This window comes from Nannospalax galili, unplaced genomic scaffold (assembly GCF_000622305.1).
Source record: "Nannospalax galili isolate Female #2095 unplaced genomic scaffold, S.galili_v1.0 scaffold293, whole genome shotgun sequence".
Taxonomy (NCBI): domain Eukaryota; kingdom Metazoa; phylum Chordata; class Mammalia; order Rodentia; family Spalacidae; genus Nannospalax; species Nannospalax galili.
The window spans coordinates 1,782,655-1,806,238 of record NW_008337147.1 but is presented as its reverse complement, the minus strand read 5'-3'; the positions used below and the strand labels follow the sequence as shown (position 1 = coordinate 1,806,238).

The window sequence follows — 23,584 nt, the reverse complement described above, 5'->3', positions numbered from 1 at the left end:
CTATTACTCGAGCAGCACTCTGCCCCTTGGTATATTCAGCACTCATGCTCTCATACCAATCTCCCAGGCCTTCTGGCAGAGGGCAATGCTGCCATTGACAAACTGGTCCTGAGCACCACCCTACACTCCACCATAATTCAACAAGCTAGAGACTTACATGCCCATTTTCATCTTTCTCCCCAAGCTATACATAGGCTTCTACCCACTCTACCAATTCAGAGCTGCAAGCATTTCATCTGTACCTGCTCCTCTTGTGCCCCTCTTCTACTTCTTGGACCATTACAACCTGCCCAAACTCTCCCTAGAGGCCTTGTCCCCAACAAGATATGGCAAATGGATGTCACTCAGTTTTCTCCTTCTGGCAAGCTCAAGTATATGCATCATATTATTGCCACTTATTCCAATGTCCATTTTGCGTTGGCCTGCTATGGTGAGACAGCTTCTCATGCCATAAGGACTGTCAAATATGCCATGGTCCTTATAGGAATTTCTTGGCAAATAAAAACAGATAATGGTCCTTGTTATGTTTCTGCTAACTTCAGCCATTTTTGCTCTGACTGGAATATTAAGCATATAACTAGTATCCCTTATAATCCTCAGGGTCAAGGGATTGTTGAAAATTTCCACCAAACACTCACTAAAAAAATACAGAAAATAGGGGAAGACAATGATAAAGGCCCCGGCTGTAAGGACCCCAATTTTGTTATACAACAAGCTCTATTTGTATTAAATTTTCTAAAATTTGACTCCAATGGCCTCCCACCAGCAATGAAGCATTGGGCGGCATTCACTCAGCCCACTCCTGCCCCCATGGGGAGATGGAAGGACCCTCTCACAAGTGAGTGGAAAGGTTCACACCTATTATTAACACAAGGGCAAGGTTATGCTTGTGTCTTTCTAGATAATGTTTCAACCCCCATTTGGATCCCAGCCCAGAGCATCAGAATTGCCTGTGACAGAAAACCTCCCTCCACAACCACAGACCCCAGAGATGGCAGCCCTGACCCTGGAGGAAGGAGGGCACCTCTCAACCACCAAGAGACCCACCGGTGTTGCACACCACAAAAGCGACAGACCCAATAACCTGGGGCAATCTTAATTATCTCACTTTGCAAGCAGAGACTATAGCCAATCAAAACCCTCAAACCAGAGAGAACCCCCTGTCTATGATCCTTATTATGTGTGCCATCATTACTGCTAACTCCTGATTTTTGGACCCTGCTTTGTTAAGGGCCTTGATAATTTTGTTAAAACTCATATTTATCTGGTTCAGTTAGCTGTTGCCCTGCCTCCAGATCTTGCCAGGCATGTCTCTGCAAACAAGGACCTGTTGTTCCTTGCCCTTACCAACCTATAATAATAGAGATATGAAAAATAGGCTTCAGCATAGGTGTAAAATCTTACGGAACAACCATGTAATGGACCTGAGACAACGGCCCGACTGCCAGAGCCACAGGAAATGGCTTGCAATATATACTCCTGTTGGCAGACTGTGAGACCAATACCTAGAACTTGCCACTCCCTAATCCCCATCATTACCCTAGATGGGACAACCCTGCTCCATCAGCTTTTATGGAATTCTTATCCCCTTAAGAGGCCTTTGCATGGGCCAAAGCTTGATACACTGCCTCTCCCTCTGCTGGACCATACCAAGGGACTCACCCTTCAGAGGGCTGGTAGTCAATGATGCATAAGATCCCAAAAGATGGGACCAGCTAAGACAGGCACAGTCCATAATGCTGGGTGACCCTTGAGGTGAGGACAACAATGCTGAGGCAAAGAACCTTGACTCCCACTGTTTGGCATGGAGTTGGCCCAGCCTGCTCTCTAGAGAACGTGCAATCTTGAAGGATGGGGCCCACAATAAGGGATCAATCCTTTGCTTCCCAAGCTATTCCACTTTGCCTTGATGCACAACAGAAAAATCCATCACATACAGCCCCTGGACTGATATCAGTATGCTATATATTCTGAACTGTGCCTCACTCTTAAAAATGAAAAAATAGGGGGAGATGTTGTGAAAAATCTTGTGACTGATTTTGCCTTTTGCCTTACATATCTATCATGCTGGAATGCAGTGCTTCTTGTTTCTTATCAGAGAGAAAACTATTCAAGTCAAATGGTTTCTAGGAATCCGAAACTTAGAGAAACTGAAACTTGTCATGCTAATAGGGCATCTGGCCAGCTAGAATGTAATAGGATACTAGTCTGCGGTGCTAATAAGGGATCCCATATGCTGTGCTATGTTTGGACTATTACTCCTATATAAGCCTGTGCTTTCCTGCAATAAAGCAGATCTGTGTCACTGAACCTGGTCTCCTACATCTGAATGAGGCAACACTGGCGCAGACTTCTCACCAGCCCTGGGGTCTGGACCGGACGGCTGATTGGAGGAACTGAGAATGCAGGAGAGCAACCATAGCCAGAGGAGAGCATCCACAGGCAGCAACCACAGTCCACTACATGCCAGTTACATCCCAAAGAAAGTATACCTTTCAGAGCTTAACTTTATCCAATAGCTTAACTAGGTTCGGTGGGGGAGGGGGTGTCCCATTTTGAGAGTAAAAAAGCAGCCGGGTGTGGTGACACATGACTTTAATCCCAGCACTTGGGAGGCAGAGGCAAGCAGATCTTTGTAAGTTCAAGGCCAGCCTGGTCTACATAGTGAGTTCTAGAACAGCTGAGGCTACAAGAAGACCCTGTCTCAAAAAAGACAAAAAAAAAAAGTACCCTGAAGATGCAGTGCTAGGAATGGAAACATTCTCATCAACACAAACTAAGTTCTTTGCATTCTGTTAGAGATATTCTCAATAACATGTTCACAGTCTATAAGTGAAATAAGTAAATATAATTAAATGGCTGACAGGAAAATGAAAAAAAGAATAATAAAAGGAGAGAATATTTCTCTGAAATTAATATGGGAGCTACTGTATACACAATTTTGTAAAGGCTCAAAACATAGAATATTAATTAATGTAAATATGCCATTTTATATGACATTGTGAAGTTACACAAAGGATAAGATTCAGGAAAATGAAAAAGTTACATGGAACTAGAACATACCAGGATACATAGTGAAGCAGGAGGTAGCTACAGGGGACAAGAGATCTTTGAGATGACACTTTTGTCAACAAAACACTGATAGACTCTCTTCTAACAGGGCAAATGTGGAAAAATATGCATTTAACAAATAATGATTTGGTACTTGTGTGAAGAATAGATCTGGGAATGGAGATCTGATGATAAGTTTTCATAGTGAATGACTTGACTAATGTTACAGAAAAGCAAGTAAGAATTTTATATGCAAAAAAATATAATATATTTATTTCTTAACATATAGAACTGCTTAATTAAATCAGAAAGGTATCAGATTTTACTATTTCTTAAATTTTTTCTCTACAACACTAATCATTTTTTATGACCTAATGTAGAGAATAAAAGATCTTCACTAGTAGATTAATCTAGTAGATTCACTAGTAGATTAATCCTCTTAGCTCATATAATAAGCATAAGAATAAAGACACTAAGAATGTATTGGTTGCACAGGAGAGAAATGCATAATTGTTGAATGAGCAGTGTGGTTTTCTAAAACCTAAAGAACTATATCAAGCAGATAAGAAAAAAATAAGATATTCTTACCCCATTCCAAAGAAGGATATGTGGTCTTAGCAAAAGAGAGATCATAACATTTTAAGAGATTTTCCCTCAGTAAATGAAGAAAGTATTTTTCCAAAGCAAAGCAAAACAAATCACAAATGCACTCAAACTTGTGATTTATTGACAAGTCTATGTTTCATAAGTTTTGTTTTCCATAATGCATCTTATGGTTTTAATTTAAAATATATTATCCAGTTATATTAAGTCAAGTAACAGACTCAGGAAATCATTCATGAGTTTTAGCTCCAAATCCTTAGATGTAAGTATGCATCCTACTATAACCTCAGGAGTTAGAAAAGTAGAAGGGAACCATGGAAGTAAAGGGGATGAAGGAGCTCCAGAGAGGTGGATAGTAGGACACAGGTGTTATCAAGGGGGGAATTGGGAAAATGGAAGATACTTTAACTAGGGAGGGAAGGAGGACTACACAGTGGAAGAGAGAGAAGAAAGAAATATTGCTTAGGTGGTATGAAAAATCAGAAGGAAATGTATTAGTTCAAATGTCTGCCAAAAATACACATTATATATAATATATTGGTGTATAAATGTTCATAAAAAATACATACATGCATATATATATGCTATATAACAAAAACACAGTGTCAGGTAGGGGAAACCTCCTTACAACTTGTCAGAATGATCAAAGAGACTCCCAAATGACACAGGCTAGTACCTCAGTCCTTTATGGCCTCCTAGAACTTGAAGTTAAGACCCTATTGCTGAAAACAGGACATACTTTCAATACAGGACTTCGAGAAATCAAGCTGGAACTTATCTGGAAGCCTCCTCATAGAATACTAACTCCTATAGTCTCATAAGATACTGTGCTAACTGACAAAGGAGAAAACTAATGATCCCATCCAACTGTAAATTCTATGAACCAAAACAAAGACTAGCCAAGAAAACTATATTTATTGGCACAGTAGTGGCATATTTTGGGGGGGGGGATCAACAACTGTCTAATTCAACTTACAGCATGCTCAAGGGAGGGAATTCAAGTGTAGTACTACAAACATGTCCAAATATATGTTAATGGGGAGGTCATATATATCATAAAGAATAATCTACTTTTGTCACATCCCTAGACCAATGTATTATTGTATTCTACAAAGGTATCCTTATATTTACAGACAATTTTACCTCTCACCATTCACCAAAGAATCTTCTTTTGCAACAGATGGAGACTATTACAAAGTAAAATAATTGGCCAAACACAGAGAATAAGTGTCTGTGATGTGCCCAGCTCTAAGTATCACATCTACAATCCAACCTCTACACCTAAAGTTGAGGGAACATAGCACAACAAAGAGCAGAAAGAATATAAGTGCAGATATTCTCTCTCACTCACTAAACTTCTTTATGGAACAGATGGTTTTTAGCCAGAATGCCAAAACAGGCCAAAGTACAGAGAATAAGAGACTTATCTCTGAATAGGGCACCTATATAAAACCTCTGCCACTCAAGGCTCAGGGACTATTGTAGAGGTAGAGGTGGAAAATTTCTATGTGCCAAAAGTGCTGAATGACAAGGAGGAAACAGTTTTCCATACAGCTGTTATTTTACTCATATGAACTCACAACAATGTGTTAGCAGCAGGCACAAGACTCACAGAAGCTCAAGCCAGACAAAATCCCAGCATATATGGGGAAAGTGAACAATAAGCCCCAAACTTAGCTGATGAACTACTTGTGAGGGCAACTGATAACTATTGGGAGAGGATAGTTGGATTTCTTTAAGCATGTAATGCTAGATAGGTGTCACAGGTTCCAGGGAATAGACAAACACTGAAGGGCATTGGGGTCTCAAATTTGACTCAATAGGCATTAATACATATGAGAGTGTACATGAAATCTGGTGGAGATGGAATAAAATTGGCTGAGAGAGGGGAGTCTAAATATGATCAAAATATATTATATGAAATCCTCAAAAATTCAATTTAAATATTATCCTTAAGATAATGATAACATACTTATGAATGTAAAAAAATGAAATGGCTTAAGAGTCTAAAATTAACACACATGATTCATTAAGGGTTTCTTTCAGCATATACTCATATTTATATTTAATATGTTGTAGATGGTGCTGACGGTAGTTGTGATGGTGGCTATAGTGATGAGGGTGGTGATGGTGGTAGTGATGGTGATGGGGTGTTGGTGGTGATGATATTGGTGGTGGATGTAATGATGGTGATGATGATGGTTATTGGGATAGTGGTGATGGCAGTAATGGTGATGGTGGTGGTGGTAAATATGATGGTGGTAATAGTAGTGGCAGCACTTGTGCAGATGATGTTGAAAGTGTTGGTGGTAATCCTGATAATAGTGGTGGTAATGGATGTGATGGTGGTAGTGGTGGTCCTGATAGTAATGTGGCAGTTGTGATGATAATTATATTGGTGATGATGTTAGTTTGAAGACTTTTTCTGTTGCTGTTTGATTTCCAAGTTTCATTAAATAAATAGGTGAAGATTGAATACATGTAAGGAAGAAATTTTATACTTTAAACCACTAATGTGTACTTGAAAGTAGGAATGTAGATACTTTGAAAAATGATTAATCAGCATATGAGTAATCATTTTCATCTATAGCAACATAGTGAATAAAAGTTAGAGAGAAAAAAATTTCCCTATTAACATCATTCAAATGACATTGAGTGTTTAAAAATAAATGACAGGAGCTAAGCAAGTAACTTCCATGTAAATTACATAAGAGTTTCAACCTACGGAATGGAAGGGAATGAGAATAAACCATATAAGCATGCTCAATGAGCTTTAAGAAGGTTAATTTATCCAAACCAAATAATTATATCCACATACAGTTGTGCTGACATGATTCAAGATCAGAAAAAAAATTATGGGATTTAATTAATTAATTATGAAATGATGAGAAAGATAACATATGAAAAAGTACTTTCTCTAAACAATATAGGTCTTGATTTGGTGTTTCTTCCTTTTCTTTTGTTTTAAGGGATGCATGCATGTGAGTTTTTGGATGCACAAGCCTGGGCATGTTGATGAAGAGGCCAGAAGTTATTGGATGTCTTCCTATATTGTTTTTCATATTATTTTATGAGACAGGGTCTCTCACTGAACCTGTAGATTATATTTTAGCTAGGTTGGCTAGCCAACAGGCTGCTGAGATTCACTTATTTCTGTCTTCAATGCCGGAGTTAAAGGTACACATGGTCAAACTCCGTTTTTTAAAGGAGATACTGGGGAATTTGAATTCATATCCTCTTCCATAGAAAATACTTTGTTTCACTGAGCTATCTCCTCAGTCTCTATTTGTTTTTTAGTTTATTTTTTTGTTTGTTTTTTGGCTTGCTTCAGTAATAGGGATCAAGCCCTGAGTCTCTCCGATGCTAGAAAGCAAACATTATATCACTACTATAGCATTTTATAGAAGATTAAACAGATATAGGAGCTAGCTTTGAGACATTATATACTATTTGCAATTTGTCATGTGCAATAAATAAAAAGAAACAAACAAAATGAATTTATATTAATTTATTTTCATATAATTGATGGTAATATTTTTGATCATTTATTCTTAAATTTTCATATATTATTCTTGTAAAGAATCATTCATGATATATTCTACTAAAATACTTCAGAAGCTCAAGGTGCACTTCAACATTCACATACCTAAGCATAAACAGTAAATCATAACTGTTTATGGAGCTGACTAAAATACATTGATGTTCTGATTAGAGTTCATTTTATTCTAGTGGGCAAAATGTGAATTGGTGTAAGCAAAATGCGGAAAAATCTTAAAATATTATAAAGAGGGTGTTTAAATAATTGTCCAAATCTAAGTAGCACATCTACAATGCCACCTCTACATATAAGGCTCATTGAACACAGAATAAGGGGTAAAGAAGACAACAATGAATATCTCTATCCTCATTAATGAAGCTCCCTCATGTAAGAGAGGGCCAGGGACACAAAATGTCATAAATGGCCAAAGCATAGAGATTAAAGGTCCACAGAATGCTGGTCTTTGAACAGGACTCCTTTATTAATCTACACCGATCCAGGGCTCAGGGAACATTGCAGAAAAGGAGGTAGAAATATTGTAACACCAGGGAGAAGGTGCATAACCATATGAAAATAGAATCCTACAAGCTCCTGGGATCTTGCTCATATGAACCTACAGCAATGGTGTCAGCATATACAGGATCCATGCAAGCTCAGACAAAAACCCAACATAGAACTGGGGAAATGGACAGCTGACCTCAATCTTAGATGAAGAAATATTGGCAATTGCATTAGGAAGAGCTAATTTTCCTAAAGCCTAAAGATAGGCTCACTATACCTTAGTAGATGACTTGCACTGAGGGATGTCAGGAAACACTAACCACACAATAGACCTTAATACAAATGACAGAGTGAATGAATTCCAGTAGGGGGGTATGGGAGGGTGCAAGTGGGGAAGGGTGTATAAAGATGATTAAGAATGATTGAGATGTTCTGTGTGAAAATTCAATAAAAAGAGCTGAATAAAAAGATTATGTTCTCAATGACCTTGCTTATCCATTAGTTTATCCAATGAATTTCTATAAAGCAAATAAAGGTATATACATATGCATCGATCTAGATGGGGCACTGTGGCTAATATGTGAAGCAGATGCTGAACAGTGCTTTTGTAGTTGGAGGAGAGAGGCAAACATAGCAAAAGCAGAGTAAGGTAGCGGGAAATTTGAAGTCCTGTATGGGGCAGCTTCAGACTCAGTCATTGGCTAGACTGTCTTGAGAAGGTCCTAAGCTTGGCACAAATGTTGCAGAGAATGGCCAAATATAATGACCAAAGATGTACATTCAGCTGGATTCTTTACAGGTGAAAGCTGAGTGCTTTCTTGTCGCACCAAATCATTCATGAGAAAAATCTTTAGGCATAGTTGTAAAGGATTTTTTAGACTTGGTTAGCTTAGTACACCTAATCACCACAGGAGGGGCTTGATCTAAAACAGTGGAAACCGAATCCAACACAGACAAAGACAGCCACCGATGTAGTAATATGCATACTTCCAGTCCAGAATTTCCTAACTGAAGCTGTCCTTTGTACCAACACTACAGTACAGTTTTCCACAGCATCATAGATGGGACGAATTAAAAAGAAATCTATCCCACCAAGAGGAAATAGTTATAGTTTAATGTATTTTATTTCACTTTGTCTTTTATTTTCATTTTTAAAAATATTCTCTTGCATGATATATCTAAATCGTCGTACATTCATTTTTATATTGTTCGATTAGATTTTATATTTGCACCCATTGTATTTGTACTCTACTTTTCTTCCCATGCACAACCCATATTCTTTCCCTCTAATACCTCTCTCTCTATCTCTCTCTCTTCTGTCTCTCTCTGTTACCCATCATCTCCCCTTATTGCTTAACTCTAATTTTACCTATTATTAATAATATACAACTGTGTGGATTCCAGTAATATCCCAGTGTCTTCCATGGTCTAAGTGCAGACACACACACACACACAAACACACACACACGTATACACACACACACACACACACACCATGCAAAGAATCACAATAATACACAAAAAAATTCGTTTTTTAGGTATTCAAAAAGAAAACAAACATACCAAGAAACATACAATGGAGAAAGGATAGTTTTTTCAACAAAACATATTTGGAAAACTGGGTATCTGAATGAAAAAAAAAAAAAAGAAACAAGATCCTTATTTCTTAGCCAGTACAAAAAAAAATTGAAATTGATTCCAAATGGTTCGAAGACTTTAATGTAAGTCCTGAATCTGAAACTATTGGAGGAAAAAAAATAGGGTACATGAAGTAACAACCATAAGAAAATACTTTCTGAAAAGGACTCCAATTTGCCAAAAATTGAAAATAGGATTTCATGAAATTAAAAGCCTTTTATCCAGAAAAGGAAGAAACTAATTGAAGCGAAGAGACAGCTTACATAACAAGAGAAGCTATTTGCTAACTACACATCTGTCAGAGGATAGCTATATGTATATGTGTGTGTGCGTGTGTGTGTGTGTGTGTGTGTGTGTGTGTGTGTGTGTAATGAATGAACTGTTCAAAAGATATAAATGGCAAATAAACACATGAAGGAATGTTTAGCATCACAAGCAATCAAGGAACTGTAAATTAAAACTAAGATTACACCTCACCTCAATCATTAAGAGAAAAAAATAACAAAAAATGTTGGTTAAAATGTGGAATAAAGGGAACAGTTTTACAATGATTGTAGAAATATAAATTAGTCTCACCATGATCTAAATAAGTATAGATATTCCTCAAAAGCTAAATCCAGACTTACCATATGACACAGCTATCCCCTAATCCCTATGTCTTTACCCAAAGGGCTCTAGGTCAACACATGGCAGAGCTACTTGCATTTCAATATTTATTGTAGGACTGTTCATACTAGCTGTTATGGATTCAGCCTAAGTGTCTTTTAACACAGGAATGGATTAAAAACTGTGTTATATGTACACAAAGGAATTGTATTCAACCATGAAGAACAAAATTGTGTTATTTGCAGGAAAATGTATAAAACTAGAGATAATCACATTACCCAAATTAAAAAGGATGTAAAATGATAAATATCACATTTTCTCCTTTTTGGAGATAGATAGACAGATGGATAGGTAGATTTTATATACATATACATATATGTATATATATACATATATATATGAGACATGAAAATAGATAGAAACAAAGCATCCTAGGTGAAGGAAGGAGCCTAATGAGAGGATGAGGAAAATAGAGTCGAAGCAAATTATATATTTTTATGAAAAATGTCCACATGAAATCTACTATTATATGCAATTAATATTTGATATGAAAACTCCCCAGGGCAAAAACATGAAGAACAATATGTTATTAGTATAAGTTTTATCCAAAAGTTCAAGTTCATGGCACATTTACTATCAGTGAGGTGATTTTAGTGAACATGGGGGCTATGGAACCACCTCAGCATCCAGGATAACTTTAGATTTATGTTTGACTGAATCTTGGAAAAAGGATCACCGTTGAAAATTGAGAACTGATTTTAGTATTTACTATATAATCTCAAGAAATTAATAAGATAAGGAAGACGAGAGACATTTTTTTAGTGCAGATAAAACAATGTACCATTTCTTTTAAATTGATAAAATAGTGTTAAAAATCTAGCAAACATTTGTGAAAGCCATGTTTTTATTATGATTTCTAACACAAATACACATAAAAATGAAAATTGGATTAAAAATATGCAGAATCTCTGAAGCACACAGCCTCAGAGAAAATAATTTGAAAATTATTATTCTAGACTATAATATGAGATCCATAGCAATAACTTTTCTAACTTACTCATGTTAAAAAGCCTAGAATAGTCTTGAATAGCAATTTCTATGCTGAAGAAAACTGATAAAATGAGAAGTCAGTAACTTTTTCAGTTTCTGCTGTGCTGCACCAGATCTGTTAAGTATTATTTTTAATTTAGCAACCTAGTTTTTTTAAGGGGAGAGAAATTGAGAAAGGAGAAAGTGGAAAGAGATGTCATTTATATTTACTCTTTAACATTCTAAATTAATACGTGGTTCTCAGAAACTCATCATTATGCTATTATAATTTTTAGCATAAAAATACATGATGCTGCCATAGATTTGCAGGATACACACATTTTTTTCACATCCCTCATCAAATTCAGCTTTCTTCTTTATTTTGCTTCTATCTTGACCCATGCTCTTAAACAGTTTCTTAATGGATTTCAAGAGTGCTCTACTATTAATTCTCATAGGACCTAGGACCCAGGAGGGAGACTGAGGCAATCCTGGCATAGAGCATCTTCACAATCCTATCCTCACAGCCTATCCCTTAAGTACGTCTTCCACCATGAACTACAATGTGCCTAATATTTCCACTTTACATTCATGTTAGGAGTTAACTTGGTAAATTCTGGAAAACAGTGGAGGTCACCAGCTGTACCAGTCAGTTATAATGTCCTTCAGTTCTTCTTACACCTCAAATCTGTATGTGCCACATAACAAAAGATTTAAGACAAGTCAGAAGCAATTATATGCATATTTACTTAATGCTGATTATCAATAAGTTACAGTATTTCAGAATAATTCATTAATCAATTGCTTTATGAGTGTTAATCTGAATACTTATTTTCACACAAACAAATACACTATTTATTTTTGTTTTCCCTTTTTTCAAAAAGTATGGCATTGAAGAAGTTGCCAGCACAGAAAAATTAGATTGAAAATTCCATAAGTCCATTTCTTTAACACAATTATTTTCATTTTCTGTCTAATAATATTTTTCTTTGAATAAATGTTTCACAAATCTTCAGATGTGTGTCTGTGTGTCTGTGTGTCTGTGTGTCTGTGTGTCTGTGTGTCTGTGTCTGTGTGTCTTTGTGTGTGTATACAGGCCAAAGCAGATATATTCTAAGTATTTTCTGTGTTCTCATGACCTCTTCCTCACTGGCTGTATCAATGGCAATGCAAGGTTCTATCAAGTTGATAAGTTATTTACTAATCTCAGAATTGTCCATCAAGTGCACATGCACTTTAATACTTATAAAAAGTTGATATGGCATTTTATTAACCAGTGAATGAATAAACCTAAATCAGTATGAATTTAGTTAGTATCAGTTCTCCTATATATAAAACCAATATGAGTATCCAGATGGGTTTAAATGGCATTGTGTATTTAGCCAAAATACATTAACATGACTATGGCTTTAATGTTTTATTTTATTTTGTTTCCTCAAAACACTTTGCAGAAAGTTTGTAACATGTTCACTGCTGCCAGTGGTCCCGGGCCTATTCAGTGGCACTCATCAATGGGTCTTTGCCATTAATTATTGACAAATGCACGGAGAAGATTAGTATTGATAGGACTGTAGAGATGACTCAGTAGTTAAGAGCACTGTCTGCTCTTACAGTGGACCTGGGTTCAGTTCCCATATATTGGCTAATGACTAACAACCATCCATAACTCCAGTTAAGGGGATCTGACATTCTTTCTAACCTCCTCTTCTGATCTCTGAGGGCACTGCACTTACGTAAATAAGTTATTTTTAAGAGATTGGTATTGAATAGAATTCCAATTCTCCACTGTCTCTCTTACCACATGCTGACTTTTAGCATCCTCCCCACCTCCTTCTGACTCTTTGTCAAAACAATAGCAGTAAGAACAGTGTGTCTTCTGTGGCAACATTTTTTATTTCTTCAGAAAAATTGTTTTTCCTTTTAGACTTGTCTAAAAAGATAAGACTGTTGCCTGGACCTTAGGGACCGCTTGGCAGCAGCAGGAAGAAGCCAGGAGGCCCACAGCCACACACGGATGCCTTCGCAGTGGTGACTTTCTGCTCTTCCAGCATTTGCCCATTTTGATTTGGCAGCTCCATCCCTAATGCCATATGCTATTTGCCTCCTGTATGAGTTGCAAAATAAGAGTCATTTTCTCTTCCAAGATGAAAAGTTAAAATAATCTATTTTTCTATATGTAATATTTTTTTGCGTGGATGATGTACACTTTTGAGACATATGAACCTGAAGAAATCTGAAGGAAAGACGATATTGTTGAAGCTGAGCATGGCACATTTATTCCTACAGGAAAGGAATTCCTCTCAAATATTATTAACCATCATTACATGTGATGATGATGGTGAAGCCTAAGGAGTTAAGAGAAAAAGAAGAGGAAAAAATTTCTCATGGTTAATCATTAATAACAGGTTCAGAAATTCTGGAAAATAAGATAAATAGATGAGATAATGAAGTATTTTTATCTTTAATCACTAATATAATGCTCTCTGCTTGATTCCTCACCCTAACTCCCCAGTGCTGGGGACTGAACCTAGGGCCCTGCTAGGCAAGCAAGCCCTCTACCACTGAGCTAGATGTTAAAGCTCTAATGCACATATCTGAACCAATTCTTCTAGGCTTGCTAGCTCATCTCTGCTTTGTGTTCAAATTTCTAAGGTTATTTCCACTTCGTTTTTATTATTAATATTTTCCAATCAGTTTTTATCTGTTAGAACACAAACCACATACATGTTGCTGTAGCTGGATATGGTTTCACTGTGTTTGCCAAGGATGAAGTGTTGAAATTTCACCCCATATAATGTACCAACAGGAAGGAACACATACTATGGTGTTTAGAGATGGAACCTTTGACACAGGAGTACATCAAAGTCATTAGGGTGGAGACCTCATGACTCAACTCTGGTGGCTTCTTAAGAAGAGGGACAGAATCTAAAAGACACACATTCACTGCACATTCCCTGTGTCTCACTATCTGACTCCACCACCATTCCCATGAATGCTGCCAACAAGAAATCCATCACCAGATGCAGAACTGAAAACCAGTCAACTTCTTTTCTTTCCAACTTACCCAGCCTATGGGTTGTAGAATTACTAACAGGGAACTGAATAAGACATATGTATTGCTGAAATAGTCACAAATACAGAAAACCACTAATAACCCAAACCTCCTCTCACCCAAATAATTTAGAATTCCATTGTGAAAAGGTAAATACCATCAGGTGTGTAAGTCTCACTGTTTATTCTTCAGCACATATAAAAAATATTTGTTACAAAGAGTGCATCACCTAAATGCATTTCTTAAGGCTTTTTTTTTTTCATTAGGACTCCCAGACAGCAACCCAGCACAGAACTGGGAAAATGAACAGCAGACCCCGATTTTATCTAAAGGAATATCCTCAAATGATTGCTGCTAGCTGAGGAATAGCTGATCTTTCTAAAACAAGGAACTCCAGACAAGCTGACTAGATTCAGCAGATGGACAACCTGGGGAACAGCTGGGGGCACTGAAAACACAGTGGACAGTAACAGGGATGACAGAGTATATGGGCTCCAGTGCATGTGTGGGGCTATGGAAGGGTGCCATTTGGGAAGGGGGTATATAGATGAATAAGATTGTTTGGGTATTCTGTATGATATACACACAAAAAATCAACAAATTAAAAAATGAGCTATATTTGACAAGGAAGCATAAAAATTTACTTCATGTTAATTAGTAGAGGCGTTAAACATTACCACTGAAATCTACCTCATGACTTTATATCCATACTCAGGTGCCAAGGATCCAAGTGTAACTGACTGTGACTAGTAATAATCAGATACATAGAGATTAGAGATGCATGTGCATGCATCTAAGTGTTAGTAGCATTAAAAATGAGTCTTTCTGTAGGAAACAGTATATTTTTAAATGAAATGGAGACCTCTTTTAAAGGTTAAAAAGTCATTCAATTTTATGTCTTAGAGGGTTTATACCAAGTTCAATATTTTATAACTATATTAATTCAACTGTGAACCTAAAAATTTACAGCCACTTTTGAAAGAGATATATCTTTGCTCTGGAAATTGTTATTGAATATGTTAAAGCTGTAATGAAATCCTTTTTCTAACCATGTGGTTATTAAATAAATTAAAGAATATACTGGGAGTATTTTCCTCATGAACTGTATTACTCTTCTCCTATCCATATATTTTTCTGATAACTCCAACTAGTTGTGTTTAGATAAAGACAGTGATTTAGCAATTACTTTGAAATCAGTCCAGTATGAATGAAAAGCTTGGTTCTGCTCCTTCAGAGCTTTGAAAGCTGCATTTCTGTGGATTTGGGGAATGTGGTATGGCCTTCTGTTATTCTTTCTTCATCTGTGTCTAATCTAGTAATAACTCATCAAGGGAAATCTGTATGTCTGTTACATGGCTATGAATTTCTTCTCTCTAAAAAATTTCCATCTCTCTGATTACATTGTCTATTTTTGAATAATATTTACCTTTTCTTTTAGAACTCGTAAAAGATTAGTGTAGTCTTTAACTTACTTAATATTTATTAACTTGTCTATTTATATGTTATTATTATTTAGTGTTTTGGAGCCAGGGACTCACTCCGTATCCTTGGTTGGCCTGTAACTTACTATGTAGCTCAGGTGAGCATGGAACTTGCAATGATCTTCCTGCCTCAACTCAGAGTGTGAGAATTATAGCTATGAGCCACCACAACTGGCCTGTATCTGGCATGGCTGGTAATGCCTTTAATCCAAGCACTTTGGAGACACAAGCAGGTAGAAGCCAGCCTGGACTACATTGTTGAGTTCCAGGTCAGTTACAGCCACATGAAGGCATTGTATCAAAAAGAAAGAAAAAAAAATTCAAGTGTGATTAACTCCTCTTCATCTTTTTTTAATCCACAGAGTCCTTTGGATAGTCTTTCTGAAGCTCATGCCTGAAGAGAACTGACTCTCCTCCCAGAAACCAGAATTTGCCAGTAGTAGTTACTTGTCTGGTGATTGGATTCCTGGCCATCTCTCCACTCCGTGCTAGGATTTTCAAACTGGGATTTCTGCCTTTCAACAAACATATAAAGTTTTGTTATATATAAAAACTTAAAATAGTGTAGTGAGTAAATGTGCTGTGTTAAATAGCCTGCAATGATGTGGTGAGGTGCGGTGTGTTGAGAGGGGAAACTTCCAGTCTAGTGATCAGCTCAGTATTTCAGGGATCTTGTGCCACTGTACTATAAGGCCATGCTGACTTTCACAAGCATTTCTCTGACTTTTTCCTCCCTACAGAATGAGGGCACTGAAATTGGATATTTCACTTCCCACAAACTGATTTGGCTCTGACAAAATTCCAGTAAGGTTGGTTCTTCTTAATAGCCCCTCAGTAGGTGGCCTTGTTAAGAGAGAGAGAATGTTTTGTATATATTTCAAAATAACCACTTGTCCACACTGCAATTCATCAATTACATTTAAGTTTTATGCCCTACATTAGTTCTGTTACTACTTAGGAATTTCTAGTCTAGGTAATTCTCTTCTATGATGGTTTATTTCTCTAAGCTTATGTGTGATCATTTGCTTTGTAACTTCAATAATCTAATGTATCGAAGAATCCTCAAATTTTGTTTGTTCAGCTTTTTAAATATCTGAATGGGGTAGTGACCTCCAAGCTTCTTATATGCAAGTCAAAAGAGATCCAAGGATATAAATGTTATAAGCAATAAAATAAATACTTCAAAAAAGTTTTGAGTGTCTGGACAATATGTAATTCTCAGGAAATGTGAGAAATTATCAAATACTTGCTGTTATTTACTCCCTATATTTTGAAGATCACCAATTGACCAAGTTTTCAGAAGCAAAATTACTTAATATATAACTTAATCTTTTATACTAGTTATGATAAAGTGTCAATTGTTTCCAATTTATTTCTTTCTTCAAACATGAATTGTATGTACAAAATCGATGTCTTAAAAAATAAGTATAATTAACTGGGCGTGGTGGCACATGCCTTTAATCCCAGCACTCAGGAGGCAGAGGCAGGTGGATCTCTGTGAGTTCAAGGCCAGCCTGGTGTATATAGTAAGTTCCAAGACAGCTGGGGCTACAGGGAGACCCTGTCTCACAAAGACCAAAAAAAAAAAAAGTATAATTATCATCATACCTTATATGTTTGTATAATGAATTAATTCCAATTTCCTCTCAGTTAAATACCATCAGGACTTCTCATTTTGATTTTCATTTCTACAATTTTATAAGCTTTCATATTTTGCAACATAGTAAGAAGCCAATAACTTGTCAAAATGAATCAGACAATTTCACGATTCAAACAAAATCCTGAAAAAATGTAATCTATATAGAATTATATTTTAAAGGGAATAATTGCTTTTGATATTAAATATTAATGAGGTTTTTTTCTTATTTAACTAACCTACTACTCTAGTTACAAAAGAGCAAGCTTAGCATTCTACTTCTGAACAGTTTCTATCACTCTCTGTTCTCACTATGTGCTGCTTTCATTTCTTACCTAAAATGGATTTAAAATTATAAATTTATGGATTATAAATTAGTGATAAGAAACCCTTACTTCCAAATTCAAGAGGGCCCTCAACCAAATCTACCTTCAGAATTGAGAAAAATAATTGTTTCTTATATAAAAATATAGGCTAAGAAAGGAAGAAAATGAAAGAGAGAGAGAGAAGAAAGGAAGGAGAAGAGTGGGAGAGAGGAAAGGGGACAGAGAGAGGAGAGAAAGAAGATGAATTATTAATTTTACACACAGTATATATTCTGGACTTGACTTTTAAAAATAATGAAAAGATCAGGAAATAGTATATTCTTCATAGGCGTGACACTAGTTTCCATAGCTAATAAATTGAAGGTTAAAACATTACCCCACAGACTTCATTTCTTCTAGGAATGAGGTCTAATAACTTCACTTCTTTTATTCTCTTTCCGCTTTACTGTCTGTGTGGTTAGCCCCAGGCAAAGTGGACTAATTTAATGGAGTTCCCTTTGAGACTCCGTGTGAATCATCTTCGGATTTCAGGAACCTTGCCTAAACCTTTCAACTGATCCCTTGGTATATAGAACCCCCTTATTACCATGCTACATATGAACATACTATCTAAAGAGAAAGATGAAAAAGATAGACTTTGCCAAGTATTTCCCACAAAGAGCCACAGTGGATAAGAACTAAAAAGACCTATTATTTTTAGCAAAGATTTAATGATTTAATCAAGGTTATGGGACCAGACTAGTATGTGAGCCAGGAATTCTGATTGTATATTGTTGTTCATCATGGATTTATCTTCTATATACCACTGTAACTCAAGGATCAGTGCTTCAAGGAGTTGGCATACTGGAAGTTATCAGAAAAAAAATCATTCATTTCAAATGGAAATGACTGATAATACATAATAGGGCTTGTCAGGTGATGTTTTGTATATTATATAGGGCATCTTCCTGGCTTCTAGTCAAGTCAAATGAGTTATTCTACCTAACACAATTTGATTATACATTTAAAAACTGATAATTATAATTAACTTCACTAGGTAAAGATCAGTGAGAAAGAGAAGGCAGAGACAAAAAGAGATGTCCAATAATTAATTTTGTTTTAGAACAATATTTGTGTGTATGAGAGAGTCGGAGACAGAGAGACAGAGACAGAGACAGAGATAGAGAGACACAAAGAGAGATTCGAATGTATTCCAGGCTGTCCATAAACTTACACTTGCTGTGTAGGGAGAATGACCTTGAACATCTGATCCTCCTGCCTCTACCTGCTGAGATCATAGGTATGTGCCACAAAAACCAGCTTATAATATTGATGTGGGAAAAAAGTGCATTTAAGTATAAAATTGAGTCTAGATTCTGTGAATTTAAACAATACATCACATCTTTCGCACCTTAGTGTTAGTTCGTTTATTAATTTTTTAATTGAAAGTTCTTTTATTTTACTTTATATACTAGTATAATATTTCATCTTTTATTTGAAATATAGCTGTGAGCTAAATGTCATCTGGCTTCATCTGGCTGTGGACAAATATGGACTGAGCTTGACATTTGTTCCCAACACCACTTTCCCTCTTTGAGCTGTTACCAGGTCATTTCAAGGAATCCCCATAAGGCTCCCTTGGCTCCAGTCTTCCCAAATTCTGACCATTCAACTTCCTTCCCTTCTTAACATTTATTTGTCCTCTCTATGGGAAGCTGCTGAGAATAGTATAAGGAATTTCTGCTTCTGCCACTGCAAGATGTCAATTTTCTTACAAAAGGCTATGTTCTGTCTTCAGCAAAGCCTCACAAACACACATGACTGGATGTATGTTACACAGAAAATAACTCCCGACTTCATTAAAGGTTCATCTAGACCCCCCAGGCAGTTTAGTTTATTTCTATACCTCCATAGATCTCATGAGATTATTTTAATTGGTCCTAATGCATGATAATTTAGTGGTTACCGTAAAAATACTTCCAAATCCCTGCACAATATGAAGAGGAAGTTATTTGGAAAAGGGGATGTAGAATATAATGCAGCTATGATTAAATTATTCAGAATGAGATTTTTCTTTCATTTATTGATTTGTTTATGACAGAATAGTTTTCTGTTCTCTTTTACATAGGTATTATATTTGCATCATTTCCACCCCTCGCATTCCCCCTCCAAATAGTTTATATATATATATATTGCCCTAAGGTCGTCTGTCCATTTAATGATGTTCCAGTGTACATGTGTTTAGGAATGACCATGATAACCTATCAAAAAGCTTATCTCTGGAGAAAACTGCTTCTCCTTTCCACGTCATCCATTGATTTCCCATAGCATTTCACCTAGAGGTGGGACCCTGTGAAATTTCCCCCAACTGTTGCTTGTCAATTGGTGGTGTCATTATTAGGGTCTTGTTAAGCTATCATATTGTGAGAATTTCACGAACGCAGCTTCCTTGTCATTTCTGGAGTGCATTATCTAGCAGCAGATGTCCTATTCTCCTGGCTCTTAGCATCTCTCTGTCCCATCTGTGATTTTTCCTGAGCCTTCGGTATAGGGGTTGTATGGTATATGAATCACTTGGGGTTAGACACCATATAGTTGCTTATCGTCTGCTGTAGGAGGTTGTTCAGGCTGCACTTCCTCCTACACATAGAGAAGGGTCAGTGGGCAGAGGCTGAGCTGTGAGAGATGCCGGAGAAGAGAGGAATGATTCCAGAGGGACCTGAGGACTGAGGTGAAGCCATGAAGCACCTGTTGATCTAGCTCGCCCTCTGTCTGGGCACAGTGGGTTTGGGTGGGACCGAGCTCACAGAGACACAGCACAGGGGCCTGCAGGTGGCCCTGGAGATGTTCCACGAGCACCCACCCATGCACTGGGCCTTCCAGGAGACCGGTGTGGACAGCGCTGAGGACACGCCCTTCCCAGCTGGCACCTTTGTGAAGTTGGAATTTAAGCTCCAGCAGACCAACTGCCTCAAGGACTGGAGAAAACCAAAGTGCAAAGTCAAGCCTAATGGGAGGAAGCGGAAATGCCTGGCCTGCATCAAACTAGACCCCAATGGTAAAGTTCTAAGCCGGATGTTTTTGGTGTGTTTGCAGCACACGTGTGCTGGTTGTTCAGGCCTCACTTCCTCCTATGATGTTGCCTGGGTCCTGGGGCCCTCTGGGTGGGGGTAGAGTCGGGACACATAGACTCCCGGAGTCAGCTGAGAAGCAGGCAGTGCAAGCAGCTGCAGATTAGTTTATTGTGGATGTGGGGCTCCCTTATACGCCCCCTCCTGGTGTCCCATTGGTCCATTGATAGGTTGTGGCTGTTCCTCATTGGCTCTCTGTATCAGGCCATTTTTGCTTCAGCCTCTCTATGTCTTTTGGCAGAACACAGGTTTGCCTGAGTAGGATTTTTTTGGTGCATTTGCAGCCGGCTCGCGCTGGTTGTTCAGGCCACACTTCCTCCTACAGTCTGCATATTGTTTATTTGGCGAACCTGGTAATAGCATTCATCTGTTGCAAAAAGAAGTTCCTTTGATGAGTGGTAAGAGCTATACTTACTTGGGATTACTATTTAAAATACAGCAAGATATTAATCTGGTTTAGGAAAGTAGCAGTAGCAGATTCTTCTCTAGGGTCTACGATCTCTCAACTAAGTGTAGTTGTTTACATTGCTGTGCATGGATTTCCTTCTATTGAGCAGACCTTAAGTCTAATTATATGAGTGTATATTGCCACCAAGATAAAAGTCCGACTATTGCATTAATAGATATTTTACTGGGTTGGTCATTGTTGTAGTTTATAGGATTTCCAGTTAGTAGAATCATTGATTCCCTTAGTTTCTTGGCATCTAGTATAGCATTTTCTGGTATTTTGAAGGCCAGTCTTCAGGGAGGAGGCTTCCAGGCCAGTTCCAGCTCAAGTACTCTAAGTCTGATGACTGTCATGTCCTCAACAATAGAGTCTTACGTTCAAGTTCTGGGAGGCAACCAAGGGCTGTGGCAATAGTCTACATTGTTTTAGGAGTCTCTTACTCTACCCTGACCAACAACTGGAATGGAAGTTTCTCTGCCTGGCTCTAGGATTTTTGTTAGATAATCTTCTGCTATACACATGTGCATTCACATGTATATTTTATATGGATTTTTAATTAGTCTTATTAAATAATACATTTCACTATTATTTTTTAGACAAACTCAATATTTATCTCTCTAGAGCATTCAATACATCCACTGAGAGGTGATCTTATGACAGAAAGGAAGAGGGAGAATTACAACATAAAAACCAAAGAGTGTAAGCCAAAAGTAGACACAGATACATACTGTACTTATGATGCCACAAAGCTAAGACTGCAAGGAACAACTGTGAGCTAGAAAATGCAAGGAAGAAATGGTCTCTCTTCCAGAAAACATTGCTAAGACCAAATTTCATAATTCTTGCCTCTAAATCCATATGAGACTATTTGTGTTGGTCTAAGCCACATAGCTTGTACGACTATTTTCTGTAGCACTGTTTGTTAACTTGTTTGTTAAGGAGGAGGAAGTGGAGAAGGGCAAGAAGCAGGAGAAGAAGGAGAAAGAGGAGAAGGAGGAGGAGAAAGAGGCAAAGGAGGAGAAGGGAATGATATCATTCATTTCTTTACTTCTCAAAGGAATGTATCTGTAGCAGTTAAATAGTGTGAGTTAAGCTAGGCATAGTCTTCAACTCTCAAATAAGGTAAATATTACATTATTGAATGAGTTTTAGGCCAGCGAAGTTGGGTATTATGGGAGACTAGAAAAACAAAAAAGGTGTCCTGAATGAAGAAGTATCATTAATGCTCAACTGTACATATAATTAAGTCATCAGATGAAGAATTTGTCAGAGATTATGTAGGGAAGTGCAATGTTAGATTTGCATAAGAAGAATGGAGAAAGCTCTTAGAAAGAGAACATAAGAAAATTAATTCTTTTATTCCACATTTTTTTAATTTTTAGATTAGCATGACAAAGTATTACACATGGCATTTTCAAACTAAGTGTTTTAGTGTATTCTCCTTCTTTCTCATTCACACAACCTCTACTATCCCTAATCTCCCTTTGTAATACCCCCACAGTCTTTTTCCCTTTCATTTCCCATATGTTCTTTTGCTCAGTCCACATCTTCCCTCATCACCTATTTTTGCGCTCTCTTGGAAAAATCTAAGATACTAGAAAGGGAAATAACTTTTAAGGAATTTAGGGGTGCCCTTTGTTATTGTACAGTACAGAAGAAAAGGATTTTTAGGAATGTATATACTATAGGTTTTCAGGCCTGACACACCTCACATCATAAAGAATTGTCTTAAATAGGAGGGAAACCGTATTAAATTCCTAGGATTCCATACAAAGTGCCACAAATTGTATGGCTTAAAACAAAAGAAATTTATTGTCAAAATTCTGTGGCCAGAATTCCAAGATCAAAGTTTTGATAGGGCCATCTTCCCTCTGAAGGTGCTAAGAAAGTCACTGACAGTCCTGTGTCTCTGCCAGTCTTTCAACTTCATGCTGTGACTTTCTTTGTGCTTTCACATTATCCTCTCTCTTTTCCTCACTCTCTCTCTTTCTCTCTCTCATGTGTGTGCATATTTCTATGTTTATTCTTCCCCTCTTTGCAAGAATACAAGTCATATTGAATATTGAATGAGGGTCCCCATTTTAAATAGATTTTCTTTGTGAAGACCCTGTTTCCAAATAACTCATATTACTTAGGTGCTGGATTAGCACTTTAATGCATCTTTGTTTTTAATTGAAAACCCTGAGTAGATAAAGGAAACATGTAATGAAGAAAAAGCAAATGATTATCAAAAATCCCTGGAACTACTGAAAAATATACACAAAAATGGGAAGAATGACTGGGAAGAGTTGTTAGAGGTTACAGACATTAGATCCCCTTACCTGAATAGTACCACCCTGTTAACTCAAGTTTTTTCCTTATTCAAATCTATAGACTTGGAATAGGGAAAATGCATTACTTCCCCTAATTACAAAACTGTGTTTCTAACAAATAGGCCCTGAGAAAGAGAAAAAGAGGAAAGAATGTTACCTCCACTATATATTAGTATCTTAGTCTAGAGGAGCCAATCCAGACAAGCTGTGGTACTTAGGTATAATATTAGCTAAGATTTTGAGATGCTCATTT

General features: G+C 37.0%; 1 pseudogene; it reads left to right on the top strand.

Annotated features, from left to right (window-relative positions):
* The first annotated feature begins 20,179 nt into the window (after nt 1–20,179).
* On the top strand, nt 20,180–20,614 carry LOC103733441 (annotated as a pseudogene).
* The last annotated feature ends 2,970 nt before the right edge of the window (nt 20,615–23,584 follow it).